Source organism: Epinephelus moara, chromosome 22 (genome assembly GCF_006386435.1).
Source record: "Epinephelus moara isolate mb chromosome 22, YSFRI_EMoa_1.0, whole genome shotgun sequence".
Lineage (NCBI taxonomy): Eukaryota > Metazoa > Chordata > Actinopteri > Perciformes > Serranidae > Epinephelus > Epinephelus moara.
In genome coordinates, this window is record NC_065527.1 from 19,627,081 (window position 1) to 19,648,761 (window position 21,681).

Sequence of the window (21,681 nt, forward strand, 5' to 3'; positions counted from 1 at the left end):
CCAGTGTTTGCCCGTGCCTTCAAAGACAGTCCACTCAAGATTTAATGGCTCTCAGAAGTTTTCACTGCAGCAAAGTGATAATGTTGCTCAGACCAATAAAGTTTGTTGTTCTCTAGATTCAATAATATCTATGCTAGTTATCAGCACATCGGTTTTGATGTTTTGTTTTTGTCTTGAAAAGGAACAGAAATGCCATGCAGGAAAATCTGACTAAATGACACGTTACACTACTCAAGACTTGCCTGGATGAGTTTAAAGAGAAAACTTGGCAGTCTTGTGTGGAACATAATAATCGTCCAGCAATACATGCGTTTTTATGCCAAGAACCGGACACCGGGGTAAAAGAGCCTACAGGGCGTGCTGCAGAAAGTGTGTAAAAAAGAACACTTGCTTCTTTCTAATAATGAATTACATCTAAACTGTTCTGTCATGATTCAAGTGCCTAGCAATTCCCCTGTTGGGTGGCAGTTTTCCATCCTTGCACAAAGGACACAGCAGTGGATGGTTCACAGAACACTGAATACACACACCTCTTTCCAGGGATATGAAGGAAAGTGGCATCCCACTATACACATGCTCAGGCACCAATAAAGGTGAGACAATAGGGCTGCTGAGCAAGACTAAAGAGACATCTCTCTCTAATTTTTTCTCTTGTAAGTCCAGTATATTTTTAAGAAATCCAAAATGGGAAGGATCCAAACGCTTCAAGTAATAAGTGCCTCCACAATTTATTCTGGGAGAGACCATGTTTTACTTTTGAACTGGTTGACGGACTCAAGTGTACCTCCTACAGTACAGATCCCCCAGCACTTCTTTCACACCATGTCCTTCCCGAGAATGGCTGACCTCCCACCAATAGTTTACAATTACCAACCATACACTAGACAACTTTGACTTTTAAAACCATTTGCACCCTCTCACATCTAAAGACAATGTGACTTTTTTAGTCATACAGTATAATATTTTGCAAAGACTACCAAAGAGTCTTGCAGGGTGACTATTGGCAAGACCACAACTAGATTCATTTTGAGATTTTCCCATCCTTACTTCCAGTGGAAAATATTACGTCAAAGTCCTTTCAAGAAAAAGGACATTAACAATTCCTTACTTGTCCACAAAAACACAACTCTAGTAACACAAGATAAAAGGTGTCATATGCTGACAAAATCAATTTGGCACCAATAAAAACCAAGTTAAGTTTTGGTAAAATAGCTGCACTATTTGAGTGGCAGAGACTGTGGGGATGAGAGGGGAACCGTTTCAAGATTAAGATTTCTCAGTAAATTAAGTGCTGGTTGGTGGAGCAGATCCACGCCGACTTAAACACAGACTGCGGTTCACTCCACAATTCCACCAGTTTCTCCTCCTTCGCCACAGTACAAGACATACAAGAGTTGTTCATATTTTCGAGACCCCTCCATGTTTACCGTCTACCTGGTTTCCTGCTTTGTGCTTGGTGCTGGAGAGAATGCAGCTATTCTTCAGTATTTGCATGAACCGAGACTAAATGGTTACGACAAATATTAAAAGTGAATTTGTCGGAGCAGACTTAAGTTAGTTAGCTTGGGCTGAGTTTTATGACCACCTTACACCAAACGATTGCAATCACAGGAGTGCGCGCCAACTGAGGTAAAACACTCATGATTATATTCCGACATTTGAAATTTGTATGCGACAGTGAAATTGCTTGAAAATTTGTTTGGTGTAAGGTCAGCATAAGCCACAAAGACGCTGACTGATAAAGATATGGACTGAAATTGATATTTCTTCAGATATCTCACAAATGTGACATTACATGGTGTCACTTCTCCGCTGAAGATCATTTGAGAAATTGGATTTTTGGCGTCCCATCTGATGGCAAGTCTGCTGTGCCCAAAAGTCATATCGTCCCCTGCTGTTCCCCGTTTGCCAAAACTTGTGCTAGGTCAGCTCCAAACACATGCACTGCCACTGGGAATTTTTGGCAACCCGGGTGTCACATTTGAGCAAAACATCTGTTGTTTTACCGGCCTGGCCAAACCCATTCTGTCATGGTGAATTAGGGAAATGGGAAACAGTGTCACCCATGAATCTGACACCGATGCCTGATTGGCTTTCACCATGCATACACACAGAAGTGCATGCATTCACTGGATTTTAACAAAAGTTAAGATAATAAAATACTAAAATTTTCTTCAGTAATCGTACTGACATTTTATTCAGTTATGTAGCATTCTACTATGTGAATGCTGGAGAGGTTTGGATATGATAAAGTCTCTGTGACGTGGCCCAGTGTTGCAATCAATCTCCACCATCTCCCTGTATCCCCTTCTCTCTGTTTCTCTCTTTGTTTTCATATCTCACTGTCCCTCCCTCTTCGTCCTACATCTCCCTCCTCTCTGTCTAACTCTATCTTGCTTGAGAGCTAGCATATGTCTCCAATCATTTCCTCCCAGCCCCCACCCCCTCGCCTTCTCCTTCCTCCCAGATTTCCTCTCTTCCCCTCTGTCTCTTCCCCAGTTACTCCTTCATCTCTCCCATCTGACTCGAGCCGTGACTGGTGCAGTTATCAATCACGAAAGCCAAGCCTTGTCAGGGACGACTGAACCCAGAGGCGCTCCTCTCCCCTCACTCCCTCTCTCTTTTATCTGTCTCGGTCTCCTTCCTTTAACAAATTTGTTCCAGTTAATAAGCCCTCCAAAATGACCCCCTCTTCCTAATTAAGCACAGGCAGCATGTAGGGAAATATGATATTTAATTAATGATGAGATAAACTCTCTCCCAAGGCCCTGTCAGAAAACCATGACACCATGTTTGGCGGTTTGAAATCAAATTAACACGCCAAAAGACAGAGAAGAAAAACTGATGGGTGATTTCGCTCTCCCCCGTCCGATTCTTCATCTGACAGAGGAACACGGTAAATCTGGATTTGGATTTTGAAACCAATCACTTCAGTTGTAACTGGCTTGTATTGTCAACCAAATCATGCTGTCATGTGTGCAGGCTCAGTTTATTAATTATCGTTTCATTATACTTTGTCCCAACAAGCCATTCATCAAAGACACTGTAGATCGGCTCAGCTGTGAATGAGTGGTTCAACAGTTTAGTAAAGAACATGCACAAGTCCATTAATACATAAGCACTAAGGCTGTCGCCCATGTGTCGATGATTCAAATCATCAACTGCTGAGTCGAATCACTGCACTATGCACTTTGGCAGAATACAAACATGGCAGGATAGAAACTTCTTGTCTCAAATGTACCAAAATACAAAACGTAGCGTGATGGAAATGGAAAGCAGAGCGACTTTGCTCACAAGCTGGATGTTAGCGAAGCCAACTACACTACTTCTGAACCAGACGCTGCTACGACCACCGATGTCCTCTGAGAGTTAGTTTTCACATGACAGAGCTGACAGCAGCCAGGCAGGAGATGCTCTGTTGTGTGGTAGGATTGTGTTACTGAAGTTTAACCAGGACACACACTAAATTTCTTTGACTGTGTGGAAATCTGAGATGACAGATGATGAAAAAACATGACTCTTACATGTAAAACTTGACACTTGACATGTCAGTTGATAATGACTTAAATGTGGGGTGGCTGCTTTGCATTAGTCTACAAAATAAAATAAATTAAAATAAATCAATGGAAAAGACATAGCAGGAAACACAAGCACATTCAGAGCTTTCCATAAGTGCTGGCTGCCGAAGAAATGTCCGACTGCTCATTTAAGTCAAGTTGGCTACTTTAATGTGTTATTTTTTTATTCTAATAAAATAGTTTTGATTAACAAGTTGCCACACAGTATGCGTGTACATTTTATGATCACTTGCCTCTGCTTCAAAACAATGCATGGATAATTATAGAGAGACATGCCTATCTGTTTGTATCAGTCCTGCCCCCACATGCTCTATATAAATGTGTGTGTGCATGCTCAGGTCTGAGGGTGTGTCCTGCTGAGTGGAGAGCAGAGAGTTGTCTTAGTGTTTGACAAATATTGGCTAAAATACTGATGACAAAACACTTTACGAATTGCATTGTTTGACAGGGGACATCCAGGGGACATCCAGAGGACATTAGATGGCTACTTTGGAAAACATCAGTGACATATGTTTTATTATTTTAGAGTTATTTGTGACATAGCTTTATTACAATACCAATACAAATACACAGGCTAGATAAAACATGGGATTGAAATATGTTCCCTCTATGAATAACCTTTTTATTTTTCATTGAATACGAGTGCATTTATGTTTCTCGTAAAACAAGACATTAACCACTGTTGTGGCATGTCTATAATCTTGACAGTGAAGATGACAATAAAAAAAATGAAAAATAATAAATAAGTTCTATTAATTTCTAAAAAAAAAGTTCCTTTACAATGATTCACTATATTTACAATAGGACAAATTATACAATAATTACGATCTGCACATATGGTGGAACAGTGGCATTGAAATGTGCCAGAAGCCACCAAATTTGGGCTTTCACAGCCAAAGAAAATTCCCCAGGGGAGCTCTCCCCTAGACCACCCTAGCTGGCTCCTCCATATCCTTGTGAGCCTTGCACATGACAGCAGTATTGAGTTGTACACATTGGCGCCTCCTTCTGAAACATCTTAGCTGTTTGTAAACAATTAATTTTATTTTATGACAAAACAAAACAAAAAAACAAAACAAAATGAATGCTCAATTGAGCCTCAAAAATGACCTCATCTCCAGAAGCAGAAGAAGACTGTGCTTACGAATGTCTCAAGGCTCCTGCAAAAACATGAATTACAGAAGATCCAGTAGTCTATTCCCCCACATTTTCTTCAACAGACCACTGAATGTAAGCACTATCTTGTGCAAGAAACATGTTCTGAAGTTTATGGTTTAGCATATTTGACAGTTTACACATCCCACTTTCAAAGCCTTCTTACATTAATGAATATGATCCAATAGTGGACAGCAAAGAAACAGTCCAGTATGTTTGAGCTGCCCTCAACTACCCTGTGTAATTCCTACACAGATATAGACAGACATGCAGTCATACAGCACCGTCATAAGCTTTTAAACACCAGGATGTTTAATATGCAAACGATTCAAATATTCAAATTAGTTACAACAAAGACCACATATCAATCAGAAGTAGCTCTCTTACCAGTCTCTTACTCACAAAGAATGTAAAAGACATTCACTGACAATAATTTATTCTCTCTTATCTCATTACCCTTTATATGATTTCTGTGTTTACAACAAAATTTCTTTAATCATGTCCAACATCTCATTCTTTTATTATGTTTTAACAAGCATTAATTAACGGCTGACACAGCGAATCACATTTAATAATGCATGGATAATATTTTGTCCGCAACATATGGTGTACTTTATTAATATTCAACATCCACTGTCATATTCCCTCTGACAGGGCCCTTTCAGAAATAGGCCATTTTGATGTGAGTGCAGATATGAGCAAACTTGTCAGTGAGTTGTTTGCAGTCGCTGACTGATATTTAAAAATTCAATTAAATTTCTATATAGCCTATACTTCTATATTCACAGCCTATCAGGAGGAAGACACAGCACTTTCAGAAAGGCAAGGGTGAGGAAGAGGCGGACAAAATCTGCAACTTCACCTACATACATCTTATGCCAATCAGTCTGTTCCCTTAAATTCTGTTCTTATGCAACTGACTAGCAAAAGCAATTCACGTTCATTGGATTTTGTTCCAATGCAGAAAGCAGTATGCCATGCATGTAATGCAGGGAAAGATAAGTGTGTGGTGGTTACAACCTCCGGGTCTGAAAAATACAGACAACACTCAAGTGCCAAAAACTGCAGTTCCTCAAATGGCCACTTGAGGCTGGCTCCAGAAGCGAGTCAGTCCCCATAGATGTTAAAATACCAAACTTTACAGCAGAAAAGACACATGTTTACAGCCCGGTACAACTGTATGGGGTGCATTTTGGTGGGTGACATCCGTTAACAAGTCGCTCCCACGGCGTAAATTTTGGTTAGATAACGTAACCATGGCGGGCGTAACCCCACATTCACAGAGTATAGGTGTAGCCATAGCTGATGCTCATGTTTTCAGTTCATGAAAGCTTTGCCTATAAAACTCTTGCTCAGTGTCTGATCATACGAAAAGACCCTCTGAGGAGTCCTATGTTCAGTTTTTCTGGTAAGTACATTTTGTTTTAATAATTTTAAGGTTGTTTTTCACTAGCAAAAATTAGCATTAGCATTATCACAGCTAAGCAGAGACTGCAAAATGCTAACCAAGCTGGCAGCTACCACTAGGGTTAGCTCCATCCCCTCATCCAAATCACTTCTGGTCAAAAATCCAAGATGGCATCAGTCAAAATGCCAAACTCAAGGCTTCAAACACGAGTCTATAAACCAATGTGGGCTTTGAAGTTTCATGTTTTTGAGGTACGTTGATACTGGTACTGGTCTTCTATTTGTTTTAATTCACCCATCATACTGATTCTGTTTCAACACTGAATTACAAAAGCCAGCCAAAATACAACAACGATTTCCAGGTCAGAAACAAAGAACACACACTAGGCAGAATTAAGAGTAGAGGCTTGAGCCTGTGTGTCTATATCAGGCACACTGTGAGGATATCATGGGACAAAGACTGTCCTAAGAGAATAAGGAAACACAAAGGTCAGCAAAGGACCACATTATTCTATATAGACTCTACCAAGATGAAATACATACACAAGTAAATATGAATTCCCTAACTGCACAAATTCCCATAATGCACTTCAGACGGGCCTACTTCTGAGTTTTTGACTCAGAGTACTTTTTGGTAAGACACTGAAAATTAGTTTGTCACTTCTGCTCCTTGAAACCAGTGAGCCAAATGAATCATCTTCACATTGTGTCACTTTGCTGACTTCATAATCATTATAAAGACAGTTTAGCTGTAAACTATTTTTACCAAGTTGGGCGCTGGGATCGTCTTGTCGGTTGAGCTCCTCATCCTGGAAATATGTCTCGACAATGACAACTACATTTTAGCTCTTGTTCACCCTCATCTTCAAATTAAATTTACACTGACTACTTTGATATGTGCAGAGTGAGTGTTTACATCCCTGTGGACTGTGAGAAAAATAAATAAACCAAAACTATCACATCTGCAAACAACCAACAACAAATCTGACATATTTACCATAACAGCCGTTCTGAACTTTGGTCTAAATGAAACACATCCATAAAATAAGTGTTTGTTCTGCACCGTCCTTTGAAGTTGGATTTGTTTTTGCTCTTTAATGATTTCTTTCTTCTGATGATGATGGAAGCCGTGCTGACACCTTCTTTTGCTTCATCAAGTTCCGCTGCACAATTACATGAATTTACTTTCAATAAATTACCATCCTTGCATACATCAGTCAAATCATCCAGCTGAGGCATTCGCAAACAATATGCATTATTAATTTCATTGTCAGTGTTTATTTGGTTAACTTGTAACCGACTTGGACAGCCCATTGCCTTGATGATGCATTTAAAAGCATCAGGGTCGGCTTTTTAAAAGGAAATCAGGGGATGACATGCTTCCACACACCACTTCGCTCCCCGCTGAGGCCACAGAGGGAAAAAGACTGAACTCCAGTGAAAGACCAATCAAAAACTCAAAAGATGCGTCAGGAGCTGCCAAAGCCAAAACAACAGAATCAAGAAGATCATCCACATCACAGCGATTCTCAGTGAGTGGTTGTTAGCACTGATTGAGTGGATTTCAATTTAACAAGTTTCTCCTGTCTACAGTAGTTAATTGAATGAATATATTGTATTCATAAAAGGGAAAAAAACAACATGAGCAAACAAAGAAGTTAAGTTAGAAATTATCTCTCATTAAGCATGGAGCGAAGAGTTTCCATGCATGTCAGTCATTATTTCAAATGAGGATTTTAACTTCTCCCAAACAACTCTCAGTGAGCGGGGGTTCTGTCTGTGTAGGAACATGGAAAGATTTAAAGCGAGAGGTCAGTGAGAAGTTGGGACACAGAAAGTTTAAGAGTGATGCATCCCAAATAGACATGTCTGCTAATGGCAGGAAAAACACAGCTAGTGAAGACAAATCAGAGCGAAGAAGCACCTTCTAAAAGTGCCATGTTGCAGCCATCCATTTAGCCCCGAGGGCACCTGGAGGGTGCTGCAATGGCAGCTCTCATCTGCCATCAAACTATCATCCCAGATGACAGCTCTTAGGTACACTCCCAGCTAAATTCCAAACTCTTGCACCGGCTTACACTGAAGTAAAAAACACAGGAGAAGAGGAAAAGGGAGGGGGTGCAACACTGCAAGCATTTCAGATAATCATGCATTACAGCAGTCCTTCTTAAATTACCAAAAGTTGAGCTGAGGTTCTGTTTATACACTGAGTAATTTCAAAAGAATTTCTGAGGGGTTTTTTTTGCAATGTCTGATAATAACTTCAAATACAAGTCCATGATCAGCACCTCATGAAAGCATTTCGGATATGTACTTAGATATGTAGCCAAAACTACAAACAGAAGACTGAGAGTACAGAAAACGGGGGATCACTTGAAAAAATGCTTAAAGTGCAACATGCAGGTTAATTTTTTTTTTAAATATATACATAACCTTGTCTGAAAATTACCATATGAGAAGTTAATTCAGAATTTATTATGGTTTACACAACATAAGGGCACAAATTCAGAGGAAAAAGTGCCTCTTTTTAGCTCCTCTTCTAAAAACGCTTTTTTTCCAACATCGCCTGATACTACGTCACGAGAGGGACTCTGCGTCCTTGACCCTGCCTCTGTCCAATGCGCAGTAGTAGGTGGTAGTGAGTCTGAGTGGTAGTAAACTTGTGAGTTAGTATTTTTTCGGTTGTTAACAGCGCATTTCACCATTTGTGATTATGCCGAATTATTGTGTTTGTGCAGGTTGCACAAACTCGAGTCTGTCAGGACATCGAGTCCACCGTTTTCCGGACAGAAAAAGGAGGGGAGTTAGTTTTCGTGCCTGGGTGCGTTTTGTGCAGGTGAAGAGGCGCAATTTCACGGCTTCATCTGTGACCAAAAACGCGGTCGTGTGCAGCGCTCATTTTGGACAGGAGGATTATGTCCCTGGCGGAGCCACCCCCGAGGCTAGGGTCTCCCTCTGAGCCTCGCCTTGGGGGTATGTGCGAGGGCGGGCGGGCTCCGCGGAGAGGGAGGCCTCCGTGTTTGAGACGGGAGTGGGCGGCGTGAGGGTTGATGGGCAGTGCGAGGCATGTTATGTCTGGTCTGGGGGTCAGATTCTCCACCAGAGCCCAGAAGGCATCCACCTCCCTACCAGAGCCCAGAAGGCATCCACCTCCCTGCAGCACATACTCTCCACAGCTGAGGACATGGGCTGACAGTTCCCACACAAGCACCTATCATACAAAACATTATCAGGAAATCTCTCTCTCTCCCTCTCTCCCCTGCGGACGTCAATACACCGTAATGCGGAATTATAACACAAATAGCAAGATACGTCTGACACAAGCTGATATTCGCGCATTAGTTTCTGTTATGGGTAAGTAGCATTAGTTATCTAATACTGGCAGAACTATTGGTAGCTTGTCAGCACAATGAATATCGTGCACGATGCCGAGGGTAGCGGTGCCGCTTTGTCAGGCGTAGCTGCCCTCTCCAAACAATGGAACAGCCAGCGCAAAGCGGTTTTACAGCTGATCATGTGTAGAGGCCTTTAGGGACCGTTCGCCACAGTACCGCTGCTGGGCAGGGTGGAAATAAAGCCCTTTTCACACAGAGCGCGCAAAGCGCGGACCTCCACCGACGAATCCATTCATTGTGTATGTGCTACCGCGGCGCAAGAGCGCACTGCTCTGCCGCCGAGCTGAGAGCCGCGTGCCGCCAGCCTGCGCTCAAATTGAATTTTTTTTTATTTCACTGCAACGCGCTGTGATGACAGCTCGGCGCCGCGCGTCCAATAGCAGTGAAGAGCCTGAAGTAGACCCGAAAGCGGTGACCATGGAGCTGTAGCTCCTGAACAAGCCTGTATTCCCCCAAATCCTGTCCTCTGCACCCTACCCCGCGGTGGGCGCCGCGAAAGCTCTGTGTGAAAGAGGCTTAAGTCCTGCAGAGTTTCAGAGGACCTGGAGAATGTTTTAGGATAGTAATAACATTATATAAGATAATCATATTGCAAAGATAATATATATAAGATAATAACATTAAAGACAAAATTAAATTGCAATACTTTTTCAAAACTTGATGATTTTACCTTTCTGTACATTTTGTATACAAATTCATTAAATAGTTTTGCTTGTAAATGTCTATTTGCATCACATTTATTACGGAAAACACATTATTTGACCAATTTACATTGTGCCCCTAAAGTTCTTTGTGCGCTCCTTACTTTTTCAACTTAGGAGCACATGTGCTCCTTGGGAAAAAAGTTAGCGTCAAGCCCTGCTTACGCTACGTCACTTCCAGTTAGTGGGTTTTTAGATGCGGAAGCAAAATTCTCTCACAAAAACAGGACCCCAAAAGTCACTGTAGTGTGTATATGTTTTTGTTTTTTGTTTTAATCGAGTTTCTACATCATTTTCCTACACATTTATTCACCATGGTCTCCAACCTGCAAGTTGGGCTTTAATGGTTAGTTGCATTAAAGGGACAGTTCAGATATCTGCCTTCTCTCAAACATAATGGAACAAGAGGACACCAAGCTTGTGATGCTCAAAGCGCAAAAAACCCCAACTTAACAGCAATGTCTCTTTCCAGAAACCATGACCTAGTTACAAGATAATCCATAACCATAGAACTTGTTCTGAGCACTACAGCTAAGAGGAAAATATGTATTTTTGATCCTGGGGTGAACTGTCCCTTTAAATGTGATAAATTTACATGGAGTCATTCTTATTTTCATGGCATTTCCTTTTCTTTCCAGAGTCATGTTTTATGTCATAGCGTCAATGCATGATCCTGGAGTGGATGAGTGCTTTGCGCCAAGAGAAATGCATCAAGAGAGCTGGGACTCTGGGATTCCTGCTTTATCTGCCAGGCCTAATGATGGCATCCACCTGCTGTTTTATGGTCACAGCTGGAGCAGTGCAGCTCCCATTTGGCCCAAAGCGCACAATCTCTCTTTTGCTTTCTCCATCTCTCTTTGCCTTATTCCTTGCCATGCTCTTCTTTATTCTGTCCCTTTCTCTTATCTCTCTCTCACATCTTGGTCGTTCGCCAACCTGTTCGGAACACCCTCTTTTCCCCCATCTTTATCCACCTCCCTATTCACCACCCTTCTTTCACTTTCCCTTCTTTTCTTTGTGGCTCATTGCCCTGATGTTCTTTTTATGGTCAACAGCCACAAGCTCCTCATCTAAGCTAGTCTGGCCTCATGTGTTTCAAGAGGGGATGAGTAGATGTGGGGGTGAAGGCCCACGAGGTGCCCATACAGCCAAACATCAGAACAATATGTCACACAGCTGCCTGATGACCTCGACCATTCAACCTTGCAGGGCTCTGACTGTGCATCTTCATCCTGAGGGTAGCTGCAACATGAAAGCAATACATCTTTTTCATACTGGGAAATTTTCCTACTTTGTTATCACATGATTCCCATATAGGTCCATGACAAAGTCAGAAACCGATACAGGCTGCCTTGGGCTTGTCTTGTAATTTCAGACACTTTTCTGTTTTTGAGGAATATTCCACAAATCTGTATTCTTCTATCAAAACATGCAAATCTGGTGATATTATATTTGTCTGTCTGCACATTTTTTCCTGAACTCACTTGTGGGTGATGTAACATATGAATACAGTTTCAAAAAAAGCCAACACATATTATCACTCATGTGGTGGTTGTTTCATTCAAAGCTGCACTGATCACTATGCACAACTGATCAAAGCATTAGGTTTATGTGAAAGGAGTCACATTTTAGCGTCTTTGAGGCCATTGTGTTGGTATTCTGAATCAAAATAAGCAAAACAGAGAGGAAAGGAAAGAAGAGTGATTATTGGACTTGCATGCTTCAGGGGCCAGAAACAAAACTCCAAATACATAAATGCTAACGTTGGCATTCGGGATTGGTACGAGTACAAGAGCAAGCAAGTACTTAATTTGAACATCACTATTTGTTCAACGTATAAAGCATTCACAGCACAATCTCCATGGGAAGATGGATCTTCTTTATTTTTTGTTTACTACTCAAAATGGGTAAAATCTTATTTCATAATAAAGCTGTGCCCAGTGTATTGCTTTGCTCAGCGCCTCCTTGCTCACCATTCCTCTTTCTGTTTATCATGAGGCTACTACCGTGGGAAGTGTGAGCTCTGCACCAGGAACAGATGGTGAGAGTCCACGTCCACACCCACATACACAGTGACACGGCTAACTGGCAACTAGCATTACATGGCTAACATTACCTAACTGTTATTAATAGGGTTGTCATGAGAATCTACACTTCGGTGCCAAGTTGTTGCCATCACGCAAAAAATACGTCGGTACCTGGGTTTGTTTTTTTCAGTATCCTAAGTACCGGATACAACTTTGCCCTCAGCGGGCCGTGTCGATTCCTGTCGGAACTGACGGGGACAGTATACGCGCGTCAGTCGGTGCCGAGGACAAGCGCCGAAGAAGAACGCCTGTTCTCCATCATCTTTGCTAGAAACAATGGCTTGTACAAGTGCTGCTGGAGCCACAACACCTCAGCTTGTCGAAAAGTCAGGTAGTAGGAGTTGTGTGTGGAGAGGGTCTCATTTACACTGCAAGTGATGCGTTCGCATAGCGCTCACGAACGGTCGCTGTTTACTCGCGTTTTCATTTCGTTAGAGCATTCACATCGCATCCGTGCTTTCGCGAGCAAGCTCGAAAATAGAAAAGACGCAGATTTTTTCCGCGAGTTGCGAGCGAATGGTCGTGGTATTCAACAAAAAACACGAGTTTGCGTGTGTTGTGGCCTCTCTCAGCCACTGCAGACATCTCCCCCTTAACCAAGCAAGACCTTCAGTTTGTTCAGTTTTGGTGTGAATACACGTGCGCTGCCGAAAAGCTTGTGGATCGCTTGCGGTGTAAATGAGGCCTTAGAGTTAAAGTTAAAGTTTGAAATAGTTTTAATAATGTAGTGAATTTAGAAATACATGAGTTCTGTTTTTTGATTTTTATCGTGGTATTGAGTGAGTATCGAGAATCGTGGAAATTCACTGGTACCGGTATTGACTACTGAAATTCTGGTATCGTGACAAGCCTAGTTATTAACAGGTTCAACAACAGAGTCGAGCCATGGGACCATTAAACGCCTCTGTGTTGGATGTTAGCCACTGCTGTGGTGTTGGCTTGTGTCGACTGGGAAAACGTTGAACTGACCAGGAGGATTGCGGCTTGGTGACAGTCCTTCAGTGCTGCGTTTAACCCTTTTGTAATGGCTGCAACACTAAGTTTCCTGATTTTCCTCGTGTTAATTTTGAATTTCTGGTTTATTAGGCTGATCAAAATCTGGTAGTTTAATGAATGGATTTAAAATTGCACACTTGTTTTCTGTTGTTAGCCAATTTACCTTCCTATTCTTACAGTATTTTTTTTTTTTGTGAACACTCGTGAATATAATTAATAATCTAATGCGAGTACTCAAATATGGAATTTACTTAAAATATCCATCATTAGTTGGCATGAGTAAATATATTTGCCATATCAACTGAGGTAATAATACAGCAGTGTTGTGTTTAAAGCTTGTTGCACTGCCCCTCATGTGGCCAAAAATAATTTAATGTAGGTTTCAATTTTCAATCATTGGACCAATACTTGAAAATTGACACCTTTATAACAAAACTAAGACTCTTCTCTGTTCACTAAAGCATCCCTTTTTGGCCAACATTCACACAGCATCAAGATGCTTCATCCCTAAAAACATTGTCAAGATTTGAGTTGTATTTTAGATGTATGTTTCCACTGACAGGACAACACAGGTATACTGAACGCCTGAGCATCTCTTCCTCAAGGAACCACTGCCTCTGTTTTGAGTGATAACCTAATTTCTGAGCATTTCAAAGTGTTGTCAAGCACCTTTACTATTCCCCGAGACAGACCCATGGAGGATACTCTCAATATCTACTTACAGCAGAAAGACAGGGGTTGTGCTTAAAGACCACAACAGCGAGAAAATTTTCACCAATCTTTAGTCAAATTTCCAAATAAGAAGCTTCACCTCACCTCCCTTCCCTCTTAATCTCCTGTCATGATCATCATTTTCAGCTCAATCAGGAAACCCTCAACTGACCAGATTTTAGACAGGTGATCTCCAAGGAACTTCACAGCAGGTGTTTTCTAGACAACTTCTGACTGACTTGACTGAAGAAGATTGGAGTTTGGACTAAAAATAGGAGCAACAAATCATTTCTGGGAGACAAGCTGAAATTACTCAACAGCAGAAGGGGAAAAAATCATGATCGCAGCCCGGGCCCGTCAACAACCCAAGACGTCCTCAGAGAGAAGCACCAGCTTGACAACATGTCAATATCACTTTGAGTGCTTCTCTGCGAACACAGCTCTTTGGGAAATCTCATTTACTTCAACAGCTTTACACACAAAAAAGACAGTGAACATTTGACGAATGCAGGAGAAAAAAAAACTGAGCAGTTGATCTTTGAGACCGCAGGAAGACAATTTAAAAAAAAAAAAAAAAAAAGGTAAGACAACACTCCTTTGTTGATCACTGTCAATGCGTTTACTGGACCAGACGGTGTTGTCTAACTTTCGGCAGCTAACGCCCGTCTGTCGGAGATCTTACGTTCACAGGAAAGAAATTGCCCTCCTTGAGTTTAGCCCCCAGTTCGACTGCCTCTTAAATCTGTCACTCACATGCCTCTCAGAAGCTGACAGGATGATTGAATACAAACCCATATTAACAGTGACAACTTCAGCTGCAGTTAAGCAGACCTGAGCAAACGGAGCGTTGTGGTAGGCAGGCAAAACACACACACGCAGCTCTCAGTCACTCTACAGGCACACAGACAAAACAGAAAAGGATGGAATTTGAGAAAAAACATGACTTGGGTTTATTTATATTAATGGAACATGCCTCAGATAATGGCAGCTTTACATTTTCACACTGTGGTTTGCAAAAGACAGACAGAAGGGTGGATAATATGAACGAGGAGCTGTTTTTATTTTGAGGAACTGCACATTAGTGAATATGCATATTGGAGCATGTCTTGCAATTTCCATATTTAGCTCCACACCCTTAGGTGGTTCTCTCAGTCTCCAGGGGCGACAGCCACTCTTGAGTGTGATTTGTCCCAGGGGCTGTTACACATGCTGAATAAACATGAGCCTAATCCTCCTTCCGCTACACTTGTAAGGGGTCAAAGTTCGTATTTACAAGAACAGCAAATCCACTTACAATCAAAACCTGTTTTGAGAAAAGCCAGTCTTACATACACTACCTTACAGCCAGCAGACAATTTCAATTTCTTCTGTATGTATGTCACATTTCTCAAAACTCACATTGCCTGTATAGACATTTCTATCATCAGTAATCAGTATTTCCAGCTTATCTAAAATATCCAGCTATCTACCACAATCAAAACAACAATACAGCCATTTTTTCTCTAAATCCATGATAAGCATTAGCAAATGGATTGCCTTTTAGCATGGTACTGTGAAACTTCAAATGGTTAAAGAGAGTAATTGGACCATTTATAGCTTTAATCTTTGAGAGTTCTTGTCAAAATGCATATCAAATATTTTCCATCAAAGATAATTTTCCTTTAGGGCCTGAGATAATCTTTTGTTCTAAAACCGGCTCTGTTTTTTATATCTTCAGGGTGTGACTAGCAAAATTGGAAAAATATATTGGCCACTTCAGGATCTAGAGAGTGTGAGAGCAAACTATCAACACTAACAAATGAGCATTTGTTTACATTTGGAGATTCATCTGTTCTCCCATGTTTTTTACTAGTCTAACAGTGTGTGTGTGTGTGTGTGTGTGTGTGTGTGAGTGTGAGAGAGAGAAAGGCTCTCTTGTCTTTACAGAATGAGAAATGGGTGAATGAAAGTTCATTTTTTGGGTAGGCTACATCACAGTCTTGACATCTAAATACTACAATCCATGCAATGTTTAGGACTAAAACTATAAAAGCAAGAACTGTAGGGAAATCTATATTCATATTTATAATGCAATATAATTCATTCAATGCGTAAAATGTATCTTTTTTTTTTTATCTCTGTCACAACAAAAAAAACTGTTTACATTTACACAAGCAGATCAACGTTAATTACAGTTTAGGCCACCTAAATTGGTCTAAACTGTGATGACCACTTGAATATCAATTAAATTACCGCTTGTATATTAAGAACTTATTACTTATAATGTTACCTTGAGTTTGTGAAGAAAACTTTTCTAGTATGCCTCCATGGTGAATGGAGAATCCACAAAAGTTGAACAAACAGCCTGATGCACAGCCAGGTAGCGTGCCCGGGCACATACATGCCTTTGAACTCTGCTCAAGTGGAGCTCATAACTACGCTCAGGGCTCGGTATTTGTCGCAGAAGAATTTTAACTCATAATGTTTTAGCGAAAATGCATGTGTTTAATGTACTGAGCATATGACTGAATAAATGAGACTTGAGTTTTACAGCACAAGTTGTGTGAGAGTTTGTAAACAGGGCTGTACAGTGCGACAAATATGTTGCACGTGCGATGGGAAAAAATGTTTGTGCAATGAATTTATTTAGTAGCATGCATACGACAGACTGCTTGCGAGCCGCTTGTGTGTGTGTGTGTGTGTGTGTGTGTGGTCTGTTTTTTTCTCGTAAAATCTGACACATGACATGAGCGATGGCTCATCGTTATCCTACAAAAAAAAAAAATCACTAGTCTACATGGTAGTTGTAGACTACTGTGATAACGACCATTCGTAGTATCCTGTATATCCAATTCCCATAATTCCTGTGTGGTTACCTCTAGCCTCTCCCATCATCAAAAGTTAACGTACAGCCCTGGTAAACAAATAGTTTTGCTGTTAATTGCAGTCTCCATTTACTTAAATTCAAGAAAGATGTTCACCATTCTTGGATTCTGCGTTCACCATGGAGGCATGGAAGAAAAACAAAAAGTTTCCTTAATGTATTTAATGTAACACACGCTAAGTAATTGATTTACTAATGGTCAATTGCAGGGTATTTGTGGAGTTTTCTTGTAAGGTCTCAAAGTATTCAAGTACACATATCTGTGCACAGGCTTCTGTATTCATGTACTGATTTTCCATTTGAATGCTGGTCGACGAACAACAGCATTGACGAGTAACGGCTGGGCAGGGGCCCAACTTAGAATACAGATGTACAAAGTCCATGGGGAAGGCAAACAAGAAACAAATCAGCAACGTTATTTTACCAACAAAACTACGTGTAATACGTGTAACACGACTAATTTGTAAATAAGTTATACAATGATACTGTGGTCAGAGTTGCCTAGTTACAGGCACAACTTACGCTTAAGATTAAAACAGACTCATAACCTTTGCCAAAAGCCCCTATGAAAAATCCATGTATAAAAATCCATAGGATTCCAAAGAATATGAATTTCCCCAAGTGCCCAATATGATATAAATTTTCCAAATGGCAGGCTTTGTATGTGACCTCTATATTGACAGTAGTTCATCTATTGGTTTGAGTCCAAATGTAGTACCAGTCTGTTTATTTCTAAAGACGAATAAAAAAACACAAGCAGTTTGCCATTAAACCACTTTAAAGACATGACATGATTCACTGTTGCTTTTTTTTGGTCTAACTGTGAAACATACAGCAGAGAAAGCAACCCTCTTTTAATTGTCATTTTTTATTGTTAAACCACCTCCTTCTTCCTCTCACCAATTAGGGGATATAAAGAGAATTTGTCTTCACACTTTCTCTCTGTATGTGCTCCATCTCCCTACTAAATCATTCAACAGCACTGTGCTTCTCATTAGCCCGCTTAGCAAAACTTCCTCAAAAATCAAATAAATCAGCGCCTGGGACTAGAAATTAAAGTCCTGCCTGCAAGCTCTTGGGATGTTTTTCATCCACGCTCTCCCTTTCGAAAAAGACTGGTACTTAAGATTTAGAGCACTGCAGTCCTGAAGGCTGGCTTAGCTTCACCCTTGGGTTCTGATACAATGACGAGAACCCTGAATACTGGTGTTATGAGACAATCTGTGCTTCAGTATCTTTAGAGTGTGTTTGCTGTTGGCTATTACACTCGAGCACAGGCCCACTTAAGACACTGTAAAAGAGGTATGAATAGGGTGGAGGGTCGTGATGGCATAAAGGTGTAAATGTCCCTATTTAGAGCCCAACTGGGGACCTTTAATGTCAGCCCCTCTACGTCTCTTTGCAGATACCGTATATTTGATAATAGAATCAACTGTTTGAGTGAGCAGCCATGAACAGCGTACATTCAGACCAGAGAATTGGACAGTTTGAAGTATTTCTATGTTAACGTAGAGACAAAATGTTTGGCAGCTTCTTATTGAGAGCTTTAATATGTGTGTTACTGCTAAATAATGAAGAGCTTTCTGGGCAACAGATTCCCTGTGTGAGGAGAGTCAACAAATCTTGGAACAAAAAAATGCTAAAACATCACCACTGATAAAGACAGGAAGAGAGAGTTATGCTGCATCAGTGTGTCAGCAATCTCAGCTCAAACTATCATAAATAATCAGATTTTCTTTTTTTAAAAGGGCAGAAACAATTCTTTTGAGATTTTTTAGCTTCAGTTCATGATCTCTTGATTTTTATTTTTTATTTTTTTTGTTTATTTCTCCCTCCCCTTCCCACCCGCCTCCCAGAGCGACCATCGTTTAAATGCAAGCCAACATCTGACATTGTTTGGGCTCAGTTTGTTTATGGAGGGTGATGGCTAGCCGCTGAGATGCAGGACTCACTTGGGACTGGACCAGTCAAATCTCGTCAGGCCCTGGATGACTAGATGAAACAGCCGTTCAAGGCCCATCCGCACAGGTTTGCGTTCAAAAGACAGCATGGCATGAGGCCTGGGAGACGCAACCGCCCATGGGTCTGTTTATAAAAAAAATAAATGAAAAAAGAGAGAGGGTAAAAAAGAGCAGGGAGGAATGGAAAGAGAAAAATATGATTTATTTAGCATGTTTACTGTTTGCTTTTTCTTGGAGAGCAGATTCATTTTTTAAAGAAAAAATAGATGTGAAATCCCAAGCGTATGAACTTTAGATTCCTGTGGAATTTGACTTCAGCACCGATCACCTGTTATAAGAGAGAATTTGATATATTTCACCTTCATGATGAAATTCAATTTCGTCTGGTTTTTCTGAATCTAGAAAATAGATTTTACCATCAAAGAGTCAGAGGTTGGACTTTAAGGTGATAACTGAAGCCACTTGTGTGAAGTGAAAGAGAAGCCGTACTTATATTAACAGGGCAACAAGTAGGCCATTATCAATATTTTCACACCTTCATACCTTCCCGACATTTCACCAGGGTTTTTTCACTGTATGATGGCATTTCTATTAAAAAAAAAACCCGACTGCCCCCCTAGTTTCAGCTGGGAGATGTTTTAACGCAGCAAGTTCATCACGTTCGATAAGCTCTCTTAATAAACTCACAAAATGTCAATAAAGGAAATTTTCTTACAAATAAATACGACCCTGCACCTTCTTAATTCAGGTTTCTTCTTCCTTTCACCAAACTAAGAATAGCTTAATTCTTTAACTCATCATACAACTGAAATAAAACAACAACAAAAAAAAACATTCCACAGAAACAAAATAAAAGTGACCAAACCGTCTTAATTAGTCTTTCCACAGTTGCAAAAATCGCCAACTATGGTTTGGCTGAATAAACCCTTAAATTCATAGAGTGGGGTGTAAAAATATGCTGGCTCTATTACTCTTCTCTTCCCCGCTCTTTCTCTGCTGGACAGCTTTTAACTGGTCCTGTAACGTTATTCCCACCGCTCCCGGTCATCAACTTTCTCAGCTTAGCTACCTGTTCCACCAGTAGAGACTGACCTCTGGTGGCATGTGCTGTGCACTACAATTTATCATCACAATACAGCATCTCCATGTCAGTTTAATAGAAACAGGAGCATCTGTATTTTTGACGATACCTAAAATCATAGAATATGGATTTCTAAATACCCTGGTTGACCTGAATACCTTGATACCACCCAAGCCTAGCAACACCCTGCTTTAAACCCAGCTTAGCATAAGGAGGTATGTTAGGGTGCCTATTTCCCAAGTCATCATAACTGAGGTCTTTATTCTTACCATTTGACACAATTGATTTAAGTACATTAATGTAATAGTTATTTGTTCACAAACAATGGATGGTGTGTGTACACATGAAACCTTTCAGAAGAAATGTCTCTTGTGATTAAATCTAAGGTTATAATTTATGCGCCACTGGTTCTCTATTAAAACATCATGTAATTAACACCTTTTTTGCACATTTCAGTTCCTGATCGTCATGTTCATCACAACTGACTACCTTTTTTTTCTAAATCACAGCCTCTCTAACGCCATTAAAAGTAGCCTATTTAAATTGCAGAACACTAGCAGAGGTTTCTCAAGAGGACACAGGAATAACGGTAAGTGTCCACCATTAAGTGAGTTAATAAATATATAAAAAAATAGGCACTGATGCAAATGAGGGTTATGACGAGGGTACTTTGAGGCGACTTTGTGATGCAGCAGCTATTCATCACTGTGGCTGAAGATGCACTCTTTGCTGTCCTTAGCTGTATCTAATGAAGCCCCCATATGCAAATGAGCCTGCCCTTTTTTCTTGATTTTTCCTCTACTGTGTTTATAGCTGAATGTGGGAAAGTGGGCGTTACGATGTGGCAGAAATGTTACAGCACAAGCAATCTAAATTCACAGGATAATGTATGTATGGAGGACACGACATATATATATATATATATATATATATATATTAAGAATTACACTTACTATTACTGTTGGCTGCATGCACCTGCACAACACACTCTTGTGCCATGCACTGAACTCCAACTGCTTGTTTTTAATCATTTTCTAGAGGTGTCTGCGAAGTCCTGATGAAAAAATAAACCTTTCTGCATCACCTTTCTAGCAACGTACAGTACATCAGCATCCTGAGGTGGCTTGGAAATTCATCAGAACCGACTAAAAACACAAGAACACAGAAATGCCTCTTAACTGTAGGTGTGCATGTTTCTAAGCAAGCAAGGAAAAATTACAAATACTGTATGTCAAATCAGATTTGAGGCTTGGTTTAAGTAACAGGGGTGTCACAATTCTCCAAATCCATGAGTCAATTAGCATTTTGAGTTATAGGCTACTTTTTTTTTCCAGCACTGATGGCTTTGCAGTTGACGATGGAAATCAACGGCTCATTGTTTTTTTTTGCCCTGAAAACTGTCACTTACATTTTCAAACTTTTCTTTAAAATGAGCTCAATGGTATTAAGTGTGTTAAAATTGGCATATTTTTTGGAATGTACCACACTAAGGTCATACGGTCAAATAAAATTTAATCAAAATATATTAGCAATAACTTATTTCACAAATCAATTGTAACACAAAAACCAAAAAGAAGAGGCACTACATTGCAAAGGGGTACTTTACAACAGCAGCTTGGGTTTCCTCACTTGCAAAAAGCCCTTTAATTTCACTTTCACTTAACTAGCACTAACCTACAAAAGGGTTGTACCCAACTCATTATTATGTCAGTCAAATCGGATTTGGCTGTTCAATGCAAATATTAA

The 21,681-nt window shown here is 40.4% G+C and overlaps 1 long non-coding RNA gene across 1 annotated transcript in view; it reads right to left on the reverse strand.

Annotated features, from left to right (window-relative positions):
• Nucleotides 1-18,981, reverse strand: part of LOC126384164 (uncharacterized) — a 35,004-nt gene extending 16,023 nt beyond the window's left edge. The window contains exon 1 of the long non-coding RNA XR_007569235.1: nt 18,846-18,981. This is a non-coding gene — a long non-coding RNA (uncharacterized LOC126384164). The remainder of the gene's footprint in view (nt 1-18,845) is intronic.
• Between the last annotated feature and the right edge of the window lie 2,700 nt (nt 18,982-21,681).